General features: G+C 47.4%; 1 protein-coding gene across 1 annotated transcript in view; it reads right to left on the minus strand.

Moving 5' to 3' along the window:
• Window positions 1-15,654, minus strand: part of LOC141076232 (uncharacterized) — a 172,661-nt gene extending 157,007 nt beyond the window's left edge. The window contains exon 1 of the mRNA XM_073563587.1: window positions 15,553-15,654. The gene's annotated coding sequence lies outside the window, so the exon portion shown is untranslated. The remainder of the gene's footprint in view (window positions 1-15,552) is intronic.
• Between the last annotated feature and the right edge of the window lie 2,900 nt (window positions 15,655-18,554).

An 18,554-nucleotide genomic window follows, 5' to 3' on the forward strand; every position in this document is an offset into this window, starting at 1 on the left:
ACTTTCGGGAAAAGAAAGCACAGGGATTCATTTTAGATGTTACAGGATCTTTTTGGGACAAAACAGCTCCTGCACCAATCTCAGAAGCGTCCACCTCTACCTGAAATGGGAGTGAGACATCAGGTTGTCGCAAAACCGGAGCAGAAGTGAACCTTCGTTTCAGCTCCTAAAAGGAAGAAACAGCCTCCGGAGACCAATTCAGCACATCAGCACCCTTCTTAGTCAAATCAGTCAATGGTTTGGCAATACCAGAAAAATTAGCTATAAATTTATGATAAAAATTAGCAAAACCCAAAAACTTCTGGAGGGCCTTCAAAGAAGAGGGCTGAATCCAATCATAAATGGCCTGTACCTTGGCCGGGTCCATTTCAATAGTTGACAGAGACAAAATAAATCACAAAAATGAAATCCTCTGTACACCAAAAAGGCATTTTGATCCCTTGACATACAGGGAAATCTCCCTCAAAATCCGGAACACAGTCCGAACATGTTCCACATGAGAGTCCCAATCCTTGGAAAAGATCAAAATATCATCCAGATAGATGATCAAAAATTTATCCACAAAGTCTCAGAAAATATCATTCATGAAGCACTGGAAGACAGAAGGGGCATTAGTGAGCCCAAAAGGCATCACCAGGTACTCAAAATGTCCCTTCGGAGTATTAAACGCCGTCTTCCATTCATCCCCATGCTTAATGCGAATAAGATTATACGCCTCCCTGAGGTCAAGCTTGGTAAACCAGCAAGCACCTTTAACTCTGGAGAATAGATCAGAAATCAGGGGTAACGGATACTGATATTTAACAGTAATTTTGTTGAGGGAACGATAGTCAATACAAGGCCTTAATGAACCATCTTTCTTGGCCACGAAAAAAAACCCAGCACCTAAGGGTGAAGAGGATGGTCTGATATGACCCTTCTCCAATGACTTCTTAATATAGGATCGCATAGCCTCGTGCTCGGGTACAGATAAATTGAAAAGTCGACCCTTGGGAAATTTACACCCAGGGCTCAGCTCAATTGCACAGTCATAACTCCTATGAGGAGGCAAAGACGCAGACTCATTCTCACTAAATACATCATAAAAATCAGCCAAATAGGAACATCATGCGACTGGGGAGAGGTGGAGAAAACAGGAGCGTCACCAAGGGCACACCGACAACCCCAACTCACCACAGACACAGATTTCCAATCCAAAACTGGATTATGGATTTGCAACCAGGGAAACCCCAGAACAATGGTATCATGCAAGTTATGCAACACCAAAAATCTGCAAATTTCTTGATGGTCTGGGGCGACCCGCATTACCACCTGGGTCCAAAACTGAGGTTTATTCTTCACCAAAGGAGTAGCATCAATACCCCTCAAAGAGATAGGGGTCCGCAGAGGTGTCATAGGAAATCCACAACGTTTAGAAAAATCCAAGTCCATCAGGTTCAGCGCTGCTCCCGAATCCACAAAAGCCTTCGTGGAAAATGTGGACAGGGAGCAGATCAGAGTAATCGCCAGAAGAAACTTAGGTTGAACACCACCCACAGCAAATGTGTGCAAAACGTTTCTCTCGTTTAGGGCAGACAGAAGTAATATGCGAGGCATCTCCACAGAAAAAACACAGCTTATTACGCCTTCTGAACTCCTGACATTGCGCCCTACACAAAACTCTATCACACTGCATAGGTTCAGACATTTGTTCAACACCTCTCGTGCAGTTTTGCGTTCACGCAAACGCCGATCAACCTGAATGGCTAATGACTAGAGTTGAGCGAAATGGGTCGAAAAATTTCAAAAGTCGCCGACTTTTGGCAAAGTTGGGTTTCATGAAACGAAACCCGACCCTAGGATGAGGTCGGCCACGAGGTCGGCAACTTACGCGCCAAAGTCGCGTTTCAAAAGTTTGTTTTGCGCTCTTTTTCAGCCAATCAGGATCCACGGACACTGGGGCAACGTGATGACATAGGCAGGGGTCACGACCATCTTTCAGAAGGGCATGCAAGTGATTGGCTTGCTTTGGTGGGCGTCACAGGGGTTATAAAAGGGCGTGCACGCCGACCGCCATCTTACTTCTGCCGATCTTAGCATAGGGAGAGGTTGCTGATGTTGATTCTGTAGGGAGAGCGTTAGGCAGGGAAGAAGAAAAAAAAACTGCTTCTGCTGCTAGCGATTTTGCCTGTACAACACACCAGTCACTGTGTGTGCAGTGCAAGGGGAGGCTATATTGTGGTGGATCAGCGGTGTTGGTTGTTAGACTGCCTTCTAAGGCTTCCAGACAGCTGCATTGCTGTTTACCCACTGCTCTGCAAACTGCTTTTTTAAAAGCAATCCCAATTTTTCTTTTGTCCTGCTGAGGTGCTGAGCGTGCATTTTTTCACACCATACAGCGGTGTACGCTCCTCACACAGTACCGTGTAACGGCTGTTATCACAGCCACAGTGAAGCTATCTGTGTGTCACTCTGTGAGAATAAGTCGAGGACATGTTCCGTTCTTACAGACCTGCACCTACTAGTTTTGTCTAGCTTTCAAACAGTTAAATATATTTGCTGTTTGATCACATTCAAAACTATAGAGAGACAGCGTGTGTCATTCCGTATACTTAAAAAACACGGAGCTTGACAATTTTACGTACACCGGACAGCCGTGTACGTGCACGCTCCTCTCAGTACCGTGTAACGGCTGTTATCACGGCCACAGTGAAGCTATCTGTGTGTCACTGTGGAAGGATAAGTGGAGGACTTGTTCCATTCTTACAGACCTACACTCTAGGGAGATTCCTATTCTGCCCAATTCTACATACACCATGTAGTTTGTGATACACTAGCCAATTTCTGCCTGTGACATAGCGCTCTGATATTCAGTGGGCCTCACACAATCCAAAAGTGTCCAGTGTCCACTAGTGTGTGCAGAAATTCAAAATCTCCCTTATCCTGTAGTCACTTTTTTCACACCTGTGCCATCGAGCCTGTGACATAGCGCTGTGATATTCAGTGGACCTCACACAATCCATAAGTGTCCAGTGTCCACAAGTATGTGCAGAAATTCAAAATCTCTGTGATCCTGTAGTCACTTCTTTCACACCTGTGCCATCGAGCCTGTGACATAGCGCTCTGATATTCAGTGGGCCTCACACAATCCAAAAGTGTCCAGTGTCCACTAGTGTGTGCAGAAATTCAATATCTCCCTTATCCTGTAGTCACTTTTTTCACACCTGTGCCATCGAGCCTGTGACATAGCGCTCTGATATTCAGTGGGCCTCACACAATCCAAAAGTGTCCAGTGTCCACTAGTGTGTGCAGAAATTCAAAATCTCTGTGATCCTGTAGTCACTTTTTTCACACCTGTGCCATCGAGCCTGTGACATAGCGCTGTGATATTCAGTGGGCCTCACACAATCCATAAGTGTCCAGTGTCCACTAGTGTGTGCAGAAATTCAAAATCTCCCTTATCCTGTAGTCACTTTTTTCACACCTGTGCCATCGAGCCTGTGACATAGCGCTCTGATATTCAGTGGGCCTCACACAATCCAAAAGTGTCCAGTGTCCACTAGTGTGTGCAGAAATTCAAAATCTCCCTTATCCTGTAGTCACTTTTTTCACACCTGTGCCATCGAGCCTGTGACATAGCGCTGTGATATTCAGTGGGCCTCACACAATCCATGAGTGTCCAGTGTCCACAAGTGTGTGCAGAAATTCAAAATCTCCCCTGTCCTATAGACACCTTGTACCTTGTTTTACATTACTATATAGTTTGTTGGATTTTGTCTACATTTCTACAAAAAATGAGGAAGGCTGGTGGAAGAGGCCGTGGAATTGGGCGGGGGTTGGCAGCTGGTAATGATGGTGTTGGTGGTGGATCTGATGGTAGTGGCAAGAGCAAAATAGGACCGAATGCAGGAGGTGTTGAGCCTGCGTCATCGTCTGGCTCCATAAGGCTTCGAAAGCTTAGTTTTCTAGGAGCTGGCAAACCGCTTTTAAAGCCAGAGCATCAGGAAAAAGTTTTGTCTTACATTGCTGACTCAGCCTCCAGCTCTATCGCCTCCTCTTCTGAAGTTGTAAAAAGTAAAAGCACGGAGTCGTCATTGGAGGCTCATGTTCATGAACCACACCTTTCCTTGTGTCCTTCACCCCAACCAAGATTGAAGGATGACGCAGGCCATACTACTGATTACTCCATGGAGCTGTTTTCACATACCATGCTTGGATTATCAAGTGAAATGGTGAATTACCCAGGCCAAGATGAATCTGACATGGAGCGCACTGATGCACAGCCGCTGATAGATGATTCTGCTGGTACATTCACTCAGAGAACTACATTGTCCTCGCTGTGTACAGAGCCAGATTCTGACCCTGATGAGACTCAGGTGCCCCTTCCCGCACACTATACCACCATACACGGTGACACAGAGGAAGGTGCACATGACATTGAAGAGGAGGTGATGGATGACCCAGTTGTTGACCCAGATTGGCATCCATTGGGGGAAGAGGGTGCTGCTTCCAATAGCTCAGATGAGGAGCATCCACAGCAGACATCGACATCGCAACAGCTGTTATCTGGCAGGCCCGGAGCACTCCAAAGACAGGTTCCAAAAATCAAAAGAGTTGCTGGACAGCTTGTCCAGAGGGTCAAAAGATCACAGCATTCTAGGCCGCAAAATGTCTGCCAAAGTAGGAAGAGTGCAGTGTGGCACTTTTTTGAACAAAATCCTCATGATCAGGCCAAGGTTATCTGTAAGAAGTGTGCAAAGACCTTTAGCCGAGGGAAAAATCTGAAAAATTTGAATACCAGTTGCATGCTTAGACATTTAACCACCATGCACTTGCAAGCGTGGACACAACACCAAACCTCAAGTGCCACATGTGCAACTGATCACAAAGAAGGTAGTCAGCAACGCTACATTGTTTCCCCCACTGTAAGCCCACCGGTTAGCACAGCAGCAAATGTTGAGGTGTCGTTGCAAGGCCACAGCAGTCAGGGAATCCCACTGTTATATCAACGAAATACTGAATCTAGGCCATCAGAAAGAACACCAACTCCATCACCATCATCAACCCTCTCTCAGTCCGCCCTGTCCACCGCTACTTCCACCATATGCAGCTCTCAAGTCCAGCTCACCCTCCCAGACACTATGAGTAGGTCAAGAAAGTACTCAGTCTCTCATCCGCGTACACTGGGTTTGAACGCCCACATTGCCAAACTAATCTCGTTTGAGATGATGCCCTATCGGTTGGTGGAAAGCGCAACTTTCCGCGAACTCATGGCCTATGCAGTACCACGCTATGACCTACCCAGTCGCCACTTCTCTCGCAAAGCCATCCCAGCCCTCCACCATCATGTAAAAGACCGCATTGTCCATGCACTCAAGCAGACAGTGAGTGGAAAGGTGCACCTCACAACTGATGCATGGTCCAGTCGGCATGGCCAGGGCCGTTACGTGTCCATCACTGCGCACTGGGTTAATGTGGTGGATGCAGGGTCCACAGGGGACAGCGGTGGTGGGACAGTGCTGCCTAGCCCACGGTATAGGAAACAGTTGGCTGTAGGCGTTCGACCCTCCTCCTCCTCCTCCTCCAGAAGCGAAAGCTCGTCCACAGAGCGCAGTCGTACGAGCACTCCATCTGCAGCTGCCACTGTTGCACACGAGGTGTCCCCCTATCGAGCAGCTAGTGGAAAGCGTCAGCAGGCTGTGTTGCAGATGATGTGTTTGGGCGACAGACACACCGCCGAGGTGCTGGCCGAGTACTTGAAGCGACAAACTGAGTCATGGCTGGGCAGTGTACATCTTGAGGTAGGCAAGGTAGTTAGTGATAACGGCCGTAATTTTGTGGCAGCCATAGCCCTTTCAAAACTCAGCCACATACCTTGCTTGGCTCACACCTTGAACCTGGTGGTGCAGTGCTTCCTCAAAAATTATCCGGAGTTAACAGCCCTGCTCCAGAAGGTGCGAAGACTGTGCGCGCCTACATCCGCCGGTCGCCTGTACACTCCGTTCGTATGCAGAAGCTGCAGCGATTGCTCCACCTTCCCAACCACCGCCTCATTATCGACATTGCAACAAGGTGGAACTCCACCCTGCACATGGTGGAGCGGCTGTGCGAGCAGAGGCAGGCCATAATGCATTTGTGGGAGGATACACGGCCAGGCACTTTGAGAGCAGACATGGAGTTGACAGGTGTGCAGTGGTCGAAGCTGAAAGACCTCTGTAAAGTCCTTCAGTGTTTTGAGGAATGCACCTGGCTGGTAAGCGCAGACGACGCCATCCTAAGCATGAGCATCCCACTTATGCGTCTGCTCATGCAAACTTTGACGCACCTTAAGGAGCAGGCGTCTGCAGCCAATGTTGATGAGGAGGAAGAGGAGGAGGGAATCCTTGATGACATTCAGCCATTGTCTGCTCAGGGACCTCTCCTGGACGAGGTGGAGGAAGAAGAGGAGGAGGAGGATGATGATGGGGATGATTACTTAGGGGAGGAGGATGCATCTCGTGGGGCAAGTGAAAATGTTGGCGTGGCAAGGTCTGGTACAGGGTTTGTGCGTGACTGGAGGGATGTGGATTTGCCAGAAAGTGCTCCTCCAACCAGCACTCGCAGTGCATCATTGACACCGGGAACATTGGCCCACATGTCAGATTATGCCTTGCGGATCCTAAAAAGGGACCCCCGCATTGCCAAAATGATGAACGATGACGACTACTGGTTGGCCAGCATCCTGGATCCACGCTATAAAGGCAAATTACAAAACATCATGCCACAGGAGAACCTTGACCTAATATTGGCTAATAAACAAGCAACTCTGGTAAATCGGTTGCTTGAGGCATTCCCAGCACACAGCAGCGGTGATGGTTCTCACACGAGCCGTACGGGCCAGGGGCAGCTTGGCAGAGGTGTTCATGGTGCACACAGCAGAAGTGGCGTTGGAGACAGGGGTTTCATGACAATGTTGTGGACTGATTTTTCAAGTACCGCTCACACAACTGGTAATACTGCATCGACGGAAAGTGACAGGAGACAGCAGTTGTCAACTATGGTTACAAACTACTTTTCCTCCCATATCGATGTTCTCCCACACAGGTCATTCCCCTTTGACTATTGGGCCGCTAAACTGGACACCTGGCCTGAATTGGCACAATATGCCTTACAGGAGCTCGCTTGCCCAGCTGCAAGTGTGCTATCGGAAAGAGTCTTCAGTGCAGCTGGATCAATCCTGACAGAAAAAAGGACCCGTCTGTCAACCCAAAATGTGGATGATCTAACCTTCATTAAAATGAACCATGCATGGGTTTCCAAGGATTTTGTCCCACCTTCCCCTGATGACACATAGGGTGACAGAAAAATGGCTTGCTTTGGTCCACCTCTTCCTGGGACTTGACCTATTTCGCCTTTTGCATCAGCTGAATGTCCAACATCAACATATGCCACTTTCTAAAACTCCCTAACTGTGCTGCCTCCCCCCCCATGGCCGGGGTCACCACCTAGCGCACGACACCGTGCGAGTGCCGTTGCCCTGGACAGGTGGGTAGGCCGACTCTTGGGCGCGGGCACTGGCACAGGGTCCCTCATAGTGCAATCAAGTGTCTCTGACGGTGGTGGTGCTCACCCGCCGTCAGACACACCGCCGTACTATGAGGGGCCCAGTGCCAGTACCGACGCCCACGAGTGGGCCTCCCTTGCTTGGGCAGGGCCCCAGCATTTGCAATCTTTACCTCTCCCTGCTCCTCCGCTGTGTAGTCTGGGCCGTCAAATCCATACTGTGCCTGACACCGTCTGAGCCTGCCTCCTGATGTATAGACATATCTTTTGAATGTGTACGCTATCCATACATGTTATCCGGGGATACGGTACCCTTTCTCACCTTTGTGCAATCACGTGCAAGCCATACTGGGCCTAACACCGTCTGAGCCTGCCTCCTGATGTATAGACATATATTTTGAATGTGTACGCTATCCATACATGTTATCCGGGGATACGGTACCCTTTCTCACCTTTGTGCAATCACGTGCAAGCCATACTGGGCCTAAGACCGTCTGAGCCTGCCTCGTGATGTATAGACATATATTTTGAATGTGTACGCTATCCATACATGTTATCCGGGGATACGGTACCCTTTCTCACCTTTGTGCAATCACGTGCAATCCATACTGGGCCTAACACCGTCTGAGCCTGCCTCCTGATGTATAGACATATATTTTGAATGTGTACGCTATCCATACATGTTATCCGGGGATACGGTACCCTTTCTCACCTTTGTGCAATCACGTGTAATCCATACTGGGCGTGAGAACGGCTGGCGAGCTGTTAAGCAAGCTACAGCACCTGTGGTTTGCACACGTAAGTTTTTCATTTTTTCAGGAATGACGGTTAGGCCTAATTCCGGAACTGCGGTTGACCTGCACTTACTGGGAAATCATCGTTCGCGGGTAATAATTGTAATCAGTGATCCCCATCACTAACGTTGTTCAGCGGGTTATCTGCACCTGTAAGCGACAAACGCTGGCCTTTTCAGTGTAGCGCACATGCAGCCACGGACATGTAAGGGCATGACACACCAGTTATTGGCCAATCTCATGTGCCAGAGCCTCACGTGTCCCTCTAGTAAGCCGGACTCGGACCGCGGGGCATGACGGAGTCTCATTCGTTAACGGAATTAAGCTTGCAATGTGTGCATCTGTTCTGTAGCTGGCATGGTTGAGGTTTCCCAGGTGGAGTCGATTTTAACCGTAGGCTCCACTCCTGGTGGTGCCCTTGTGGACATTCCTTTAAGGTTCAGCTTTGCAACCATACTGCCCACGTAAAACAAACACTTTGCCTTCATGAACGCTGTTTTGGAGGGTCATGACTCGTGGGAATAACGCCGCCCAATCAGTTAACCTGCTAGAGAGATCCTTCGTTGCTCCCAAGCATGACATCACACTCCCTAGGAGGAAGGTAATGCCACTGTGGCGACCGTACTCCTGGGGGCGACACAAGTGCACTGATGCCCAGCCACTGCTCGATGAATCTGCTGGTACATTGACCCAGACCACTACATTCCCCTCGCACGCTACACGGCCTGAATCTGACCCTGATGAAACTCAGGTTACCCTTCCCATATACAGTTCCATCTTACACGGTGACAAAGAGGAAGCTGCAGATGAAAGTGCAGGTTCGGCCCACCCGCCATCAGACACACCACCGTACTATCAGGGGCCCTGTACCACTGCCGTCGCCAACGAGTGGGCCCCCCCTGCTTGCTCAGGATCACAGCACTTGCAAGGTTGAAATACTGTGCAGTGAGATGGAAGATGGGGACGACGAGGAGTCCAGACTAGTACAGGGATTCCCTAGCGAGGAGACTTATTTGATTGTTTTCAATGTTGGGACAGCAATTTTTGGGGAGCACTATACTCTGGAGAATGATAGATGGGGCCCACCATACACTGGAACATTCCAAAGGTGAACATCAGACACTGGAGCAGCATTTACAGGGCCCATTATACACTAGAGCATTAGAAATGGGGCCCATTATGTTTGGAGCATTATTTGGGCCCATAAGACAGTGGAGCTTCATCCATGGGGACCAACATATACTGTAGCATTATGTGGAGCTCATCATATACTGTTTCAAACATTATATGGGACCAATGATTCTGTATGGAGAAATAGATGGGCCTCGTCATGAGATGTAAAAAGTGAAGTATTTTTCATTGTACTATACCGCTATTTCTCTGCCGTATCGGAGCATGATGAGTTGTGGTATGTGTTAAAGGGGCGCTCTTTCGCCCAGGGCACATGAAAACCTGGAGCCATCCCTACCACCCCACAACTTTAGCCAAATAACCCCCATTTTTCAGTGCGTAACTTGTATTATGAAGTTAATTAAGGTTGACAAGCTTAAGTAAGAAGAATTGATGCTTTTGGCATTCAAATGAGCACTGTAGGTGTGTTTCCTGTCCTCTCACTGCCAACTTTTATTCCCCATTGACTTACATTGGGTTTCGTGTTTCGGGACGACCCCGACTTTTCCCTATAATCGGCCGATCTTGCTCGACCCGACTTTTGGAAAACTCGGGTTTCACGAAACGAAACTCGACCCTAAAAAACCAAAAGTCGCTCAACTCTAGCTGTCACATTACGGAAGGATCATCTTTATTCTCATTTGCACAAGGAAAGACTAGAAGCAATGGGATGAAACTGAATGGGAGGAGACACAGATTAGATATTAGAAAAAACTTTTTGACTGTTAGAGTGATCAATGAGTGGAACAGGCTGCCACGAAAGGTGGTGAGTTCTCCTTCAATAGAAGTCTTCAAACAGAGGCTGGACAGATATCTGTCTGGGATGATTTAGCGAATACTGCTTTGAGCAGGGGGTTGGACCAGATGGCCCAGGAGGTCCCTTCCAACTCTACGATTCTATGATTCTGTGTAATAATACAATTACTGGAGATAATAAGGGAAACATATGAGGAGATTTATTATTTTACAGTGTTTAGTTTTCTTCCCTGACATCTACTAATAAAACCTATATATTTAGGCCACAGACAACAAGCAGTTTCCTCCTCGGAGTTGGCAGCTGAACACGTTCCTCATAGACTCATCTTCCATAACGCAAATTCTCGTCTCATTACCGACACTGGAATCGGCATTAGCGATACTGCAGGAGATATTCGTTACACGCGACATGAGAAATAACTCTGTTATGAATGAGTCACCAAGGAGGAAAAAACAAAAAGCAAGCTAAGCCCAGAAAACCGGAGAGTTGGTAACTAGCGGATTGCAGACCCCTGATCCTATCCACACAACTAGCAGTAGCCGTGGAGCGTGCCTACGGTGGTCCTAGACGCCTCGTTACAGCCAGAGAACTAAATAAGCCTACAGAAAGAAAGGGAAAATCTAAACTGCCCCAGAGCAGACCCCAAAGCAATAGACAGCCCCCAACATGTATTGATGGTGAAACAAGATGAAAAGACAAACACAGATAGAAAGATAGGCTGAGCAAACGATGGGGCCCTCACTAACTAGAAAGGACAGGAAATAAAAGCTGCTGTCTGCAATCACGCAAAAAACCCTGCCAAAAAATGTCCAACATGTCTGATAGAAAAAGGCCCTGAAGTCGCTAGACTTCAATTCCCTATATCAGCACTCAGGTATACTCTGAAGACAGAGCAAAAGAGATCAACTGACCAGAGACAAAATGGGGATTCAGCCCAGTCCCAGCCAGGGCTGACTGAACACAAAAACCAAGCAAACCAGACAAAAATCATATGAACAATAGCAGAGAAAACTTAGCTTTAAGAAGGCAGGAACCAAACTGGAAACCAGAAGCCACAGTCAGGAGAAATCACCAGCAAGAAACTAGGGAGTCGGCTGCCTTAAATCCAATCAGAAATTCCTGATGTCCAATCACAGTCCTCCTCCTCAGGTGGCCGGTCTCTGCCATTTAGATCAGCTTCATTACCTCCCTTCACCAACAGAGGGAGTCCAGATAGAGATCTCACTACTCCTCTGTCAGCACAGCCAGCTCCATAACCCTCACCAGAAGCCAGAGGCAAACCCGAAAATGAGCTCACAACATAACTCCTTCATGATGAGGACGACATCTTCATCTTCTACTACGGCTCTAGAAACAGATTTGGCCAGAGTCGGTCACTGCCTCCATCCCCACCGGCCGTCTATATGAAGGTTTCCCGTCTTCCCCGCACTGGAATCTTCTATCACGTTAGATCTCAGCTCTGAGTCACACACAGAAGTTTGAGGCTTTTAGAAAAGATTTTTTGTTTCCACAATCAACACAGACAGAAATGATCTGATCCCAAAGTCTCCATGTACAGTGATTTATGGGGTTTATTTCTGGCCTTAGGCTTTCCTATATTACAAGAAAAACTCCAGAAAAAGCCGATATTAAAATGTTTCTAAAGAAAAATTGGCTCCAACAATTCTTGTAAGAAGAAAAAAATATGCAAAAAGCAAAAGACACATTTTATAATTTTTAACATATTAAACATTTATTAAAAATAAATTAATCTCTTTGTGCCCCAGAACATAGATGTACACCGCAGGGACGGCACAGAGGAGGCTGCAACAAAAACCCTGAAAAGCAAACATGGCATCTAAGAAGGTGTGACAGAGTTTGGCTGAATGCCCCCCGCCTCCAAGTACTCGATAGTATGGGGCGGCCTAGTTACTCCGATACTTACATGCCTAATAATGGGGTCTGGGCTGCAATGTATGAAGGTCTATTAGGCCGGGCCAGAGGCAGCGTCCAATAAGTTACCTCATAACGCCCCCCATACACATTAGACTAAAGTTCCATGAAAGCACTGATTTCGGGGGGTTTGGCCGACCATATAATGTATTTGGAGGCCTCCCGACAGATGATGTCAGGGCAGAGAAGAATCTGACATCCTGAATTTCAGAGGATAATCCGTTTGTTCTTCCTGTAGATAATCCTCCTCTAGAGGAGTCTGGAGGTGACTCTCTCATACAGACCACAGGAAAGCTGGAATATTTGTGTGTATGGGGGAGTCGGGAGAGATCGCCGTCTGCCAAATGACCGATCAGCCAACTCTGATCTCATGTGTATGGGGCCGTTAGTATTACACTGACAGGCAGTGATGATACACGGCACTACAGTAGTACAGGGCATCACCGGAGCCATGAGAGGCTTGTATGTTGTATGATCGCACTGATCAGAGGGGTTTAAAAAAGGTTTAAAGTGAAAAAAAAATATCACAGCAACAAGAAATATCCATCACTATATGGAAAGCAGAGTCACTGCACAATGTTAGTTACGTCACGCCCATAACTACTTTATTATACTCTATTATCCTGTACACAGTGGAGTAGATAGAAATCACAGATCCCACAGCAATAGCTGGAATTGGACCCTCCAATGTAAAGAAAAAAAAAATCTCTCCATCTATATACACTGTTCAATAAAATAAAGGGAACACTTAAACAACAGAATATAACTCCAAGTAAATCAAACTTCTGTGAAATCAAACTGTCCACTTAGGAAGCAACACTGATTGACAATCAATTTCACATGCTGTTGTGCAAATGGAATAGACAACAGATGGAAATTATTGGCAATTAACAAGACACCCTCAATAAAGGAGTGGTTCGTATGTCTATCTTATTTTATAGTTATTCACATGGTGGTCTGGGGGTCCCGAATTTTTATTTGTACCATAAAGCGGCAATTCTAGAGGCGTTAAGGGAGTAGTATGATGATTCTAGTACTCACAAATGGGTGCTTGTGGAGAAATACTTAGCCCCGCGTTGGACTTTGAGAATTCTACTGGAGGCCCGAGTGCTTGGTTCCTTTGCCCCCTCTTCCCTTGCAGACAATGAAAGTGGCATTTTCTTATTGGTCTGATCTGGTCTCTTCTCGTCAGGTGATTAAATTTGAGTATCTCTATTAGGGCCTCGGAGTTTCATGTGGATGGCCTCACGTTAGGCAGTTGGGTGAGGAATGGTATTGTGGTCATCAAAGATATCATCTTAATTCAGGAGTTGAAACCCTTCTCTGTCCTAATGGATGAATTTGGCCTTCACAGAAATAACTTCTACCAGTACCTGTAAATTCGGCATTTTTTAAATTCATGTGTATTTCCCTTATCCTGCCATAATGCTGTTTGCTCGCCAATACAGCGTTTTTTTAGTTCTTCCTCCTCTCAAAAACACGGCCTCTCGGTTGTATATAAAGTGTTTAATTCCCCCGATAGTGGTCCTAAACAATAGCATATGAGTCGCTGGGAAGGGGCTCTTGCTTTCTCCTCAACCCCGGACCAATGGTGGTCCGCTTCTGGCGACTTGCAGAAATATTCCTCCTGTATCAATCATCTTGAGCAGCTTAAGAAAGTTCACTTTGACTGGTATTACACCCCGCTGAAGATTTCCAAATTCCGTGGTTCCTATCCCCGATCCTGCTGGAAGGGCTGCTCGGGTGTTGGTTCCCTAGGGCACGTGTGGTGGGATTGCCCGCTCATCCGGCCTTTAGGGGAAGAAGTGTCTAACATTATTACTTCAGTTACAGGCCTGGCTGGAGGTTTGAGCGGTCCGCTAGCGGTTTTGGGGATCGGTTTACATATGTTCCCTGATGATTTGAGACCAATTGTATCACATTCTAATAGCAGCACGTATGTGTCTGGCAGAGAAATAACTATCGCCTCTAGGTTGGAAATTATCCAAAAAATCAATAAACATTACCAATACGAGCTCCTTCTAACCTCAGATATGTTTACCAAAGATAAAATAAGGAATCGTTGGCTCCCCTTGGTGGTGTCCAAATTCTCGTCCTTCCAGTCCTGATTGGTGGACCTGTGATCTTATTACCTATCATACCTACCCTTGCTTCCTATGTTGCACATTGTATCCCCTAACCCTACTATGCAGAATTTTCAGCTATTATCTGTTTGTACTTTGAATTTTATTGTCCTGCTGTTATAGGACAACTTTTTCAACTGTCCACATGTTTGTTGCGGTGTATAATCTGTTTTATATAAAATCTTAATAAAAATTATTGATATAAAAAAAAAAAGAAAGGAGTGGTTCTGCAGGTGGGGACCACAGGCCACATCTCAGTACCAATGCTTTCTGGCTGATGTTTTGGTCACTTTTGAATGTTGGTTGTGCTTTCACACTCATGGTAACATGAGACGGACTCTACAACCCACACAAATGGCTCAGGTAGTACAGCTCATCCAGGATGGCACATTAATGTGAGCTGTGGCAAGAAGGTTTGCTGTGTCTGTCAGCGTAGTGCCCAAAGGCTGGAGGCGCTACCAGGAGACGTGGTGGAAGCTGTAGGAGGGCAACAACCCAACAGCAGGACCGCTACCTCAACTTTTGTGCAAGGATGAACAGGAGGAGCACTGCCAGAGCCCTGCAAAATGATGTTAAGCAGGCCACAAATGTTCATGTGTCTGCACAAGCGGTTAAAAACTGACTCCATTAGGATGGTCTGAGTGCCCGACGTCCACAGATGGGGGTTGTGCTCACAGCCCAACACCGTACTGGACACTTGGCATTTGGCATAGAACACCATGATTGGCAAATTCACCACTGGCGCCCCGTGCTCTTCACAGATGGAAGCAGGTTCACACTGAGCACATGTGACAGACGTGACAGAGTCTGGAGACGCCGTGGAGAGTGATCTGCTTCCTGCAACATCCTTCAGCATGACCGGTTTGGCAGTGGTCAGTAATGGTGCGGGGTGGCATTTCTTTGGAGGCCGCACGATGTTGGGCTGTGAGCACAACCCCCATGGAGACACAATTGTGCCTTTACCTGGAGATAAATTCCCAGTGGGGGCAATTTCCAAAATGCAATAACTTAAGTGGGGAATTCAGCTCTTTTCTCACTTAAGGGATCTGTATATGGAGTCTACAAACTACAGTGGGGAAAATAAGGATTTGTTACGCTGCCAATTTTGGGGCTAAAGTCACATTTTTGTGAGGAAAAAAGTAAAATTGTCATTTTTTCCTTCCACATTGCTTAAATTTCTGTCACACTATCCGGATTCAGATATTGTCCTGTCAGAAAGGAGAATACAGGGAGCGAAAGGGTTAATAGGACTCACAGGAGGAACCGGCCCAGAAAGCAGAAGATCCAGCGAGTGTCTGCCACATATATGACTGCTCTGTGCACACAGGACCTGTGATGAGGTCACAGGAGGGGAGGAGTCAGGGGTCACATGATCAGGGGCCTCAGTGTGTGCAGGACTCAGTGTGCTGGAGCGCTCCCGATAATCAGCTGCGTGTGTCGCGCTGTGTGATAGTCACAGCACCTGCATGGAGGGCGACAAATGCAGCTGATTATCGGGAGCGCTCCAGGGATCCGGGGTCCCGATGCAGCTATTCGGTAAGTGATATTAGCCAATAACAACTTCTCCGATGATATTCGCTCATCTCTAGTAATAACAGCTCAAAGAAATTCACCAAACTTTTCATTAAGTTTAATAGCAAGACCCTATTAAATATTGAGCACCAGCAGGATGAACCTCTAAGATGACACATGTCTTTTGTATTTTAAGGCAAAAATAATAATAATAAAAATATATATATAGACTTTTTTACTATTTCATAATTGCAAAAAGGAAAAAGGGGCGATGCAAAACTTTGGGCATCCTTGGAGATTTGTGTACTGAGATAATTTTGACCAAGATTTCACACCTTAATTAGCTTGTTAGGGTTATGGTGAGATCACATGGTGACCAGGAGCTACAGTCTGAGGAAAGGGCTAAAAAGCCTTCACTAGACCCCTGTACAGCTGTATAATGAGGCCCAGGCTTTATAGTGAAGGGACAGGAGTGAGGGCCTGTTCCCAGGAGCTACAGTCTGAGGAAAGGGACAAAAAGCCTTCACTAGACCCCTGTACAGCTGTATAATGAGGCCCAGGCTTTATAGTGAAGGGACAGGAGTGAGGGCCTGTGCCCAGGAGCTACAGTCTGAGGAAAGGGCTAAAAAGCCTTCACTAGACCCCTGTACACCTGTATAATGAGGCCCAGGCTTTATAGTGAAGGGACAGGAGTGAGAACCTGATCCCTGGAGCTAAAGGTTGAGGAAAGGGCTAAAAAGCCTTCACTAGACCCCTGTACAGCTGTATAATGAGGCCCAGGCTTTATAGTGAAGGGACAGGAGTGAGGGCCTGTTCTCAGGAGCTACAGTCTGAGGAAAGGGCTAAAAAGCCTTCACTAGACCCCTGTAGAGCTGTATAATGAGGCCCAGGCTTTATAGTGAAGGGACAGGAGTGAGGACCTGATCCCTGGAGCTAAAGTTTGAGGAAAGGGCTAAAAAGCCTTCACTACACCCCTGTACAGCTGTATAAAGAGGCCCAGGCTTTAAAGTGAAGGGACAGGAGTGAGGGCCTGTTCCCAGGAGCTACAGTCTGAGGAAAGGGCTAAAAAGCCTTCACTAGACCCCTGTACAGCTGTATAATGAGGCCCAGGCTTTATAGTGAAGGGACAGGAGTGAGGGCCTGATCCCAGGAGCTACAGTCTGAGGAAAGGGCTAAAGAGCCTTCACTAGAACCCTGTACAGCTGTTTAATGAGGCCCAGGCTTTATAGTGAAGGGACAGGAGTGAGGACCTGATCCCTGGAGCTAAAGTTTGAGGTAAGGGCTAAAAAGCCTTCACTAGACCCCTGTACAGCTGTATAATGAGGCCCAGGCTTTATAGTGAAGGGACAGGAGTGATGGCCTGTGCCCAGGAGCTACAGTCTGAGGAAAGGGCTAAAAAGCCTTCACTAGACCCCTGTACAGCTGTATAATGAGGCCCAGGCTTTGTAGTGAAGGGACAGGAGTGAGGGCCTGATCCCTGGAGCTACAGTCTGAGGAAAGGGCTAAAAAGCCTTCACTACACTCCTGTACAGCTGCATAATGAGGCCCGGGCTTTATAGTGAAGGGACAGGAGTGAGGGCCTGATCCCTGTAGCTAAAGTTTGAGGAAAGGGCTAAAAAGCCTTCACTACACCCCTGTACAGCTGTATAATGAGGCCCAGGCTTTATAGTGAAGGGACAGGAGTGAGGGCCTGTTCCCAGGAGCTACAGTCTGAGGAAAGGGCTAAAAAGCCTTCACTAGTCCCCTGTACAGCTGTATAAAGAGGCCCAGGCTTTATAGTGAAGGGACAGGAGTGAGGGCCTGTTCCCAGGAGCTACAGTCTGAGGAAAAGGCTAAAAAGCCTTCACTAGACCCCTGTACAGCTGTATAATGAGGCCCAGGCTTTATAGTGAAGGGACAGGAGTGAGGGCCTGTTCCCAGGAGCTACAGTCTGAGGAAAAGGCTAAAAAGCCTTCACTAGACCCCTGTACAGCTGTATAATGAGGTCCAGGCTTTATAGTGAAGGGACAGGAGTGAGGGCCTGATCCCAGGAGCTACAGTCTGAGGAAAGGGCTAAAAAGCCTTCACTAGATCCCTGTACAGCTGTATAATGAGGCCCAGGCTTTATAGTGGAGGGACAGGAGTGAGGGCCTGTTCCCTGGAGCTAAAGTTTAAGGAAAGGGCTAAAAAGTCTTCACTAGACCCCTGTACAGCTGTATAATGAGGCCCAGGCTTTATAGTGAAGGGACATGAGTGAGGGCCTGTTCCCAGGAGCTACAGTCTAAGGAAAGGGCTAAAAAGCCTTCACTAGACCCCTGTACAGCTGTGTAATGAGGCCCAGGCTTTATAGTGAAGGGACAGGAGTGAGGGCCTGTTCCCAGGAGCTACAGTCTGAGGAAAGGGTTAAAAAGCCTTCACTAGACCCCTGTACAGCTGTATAAAGAGGCCCAGGCTTTATAGTGAAGGGGCAGGAGTGAGGGCCTGATCCCTGGAGCTAAAGTTTGAGGAAAGGGCTAAAACGCCTTCACTAGTCCCCTGTACAGCTGTATAATGAGGCCCAGGCTTTATAGTGAAGGGACAGGAGTGAGGGCCTGTTCCCAGGAGCTACAGTCTGAGGAAAGGGCTAAAAAGCCTTCACTAGACCCCTGTACAGCAGTATAAAGAGGCCCCAGGCTTTATAGTGAAGGGACAGGAGTGATGGCCTGTGCCCAGGAGCTACAGTCTGAAAAAATGGCTAAAAAGCCTTCACTAGACCCCTGTACAGCT

Source organism: Dendrobates tinctorius, unplaced genomic scaffold (assembly GCF_039654945.1).
Source record: "Dendrobates tinctorius isolate UK_male_01 unplaced genomic scaffold, ASM3965494v1 ptg000395l, whole genome shotgun sequence".
Lineage (NCBI taxonomy): Eukaryota > Metazoa > Chordata > Amphibia > Anura > Dendrobatidae > Dendrobates > Dendrobates tinctorius.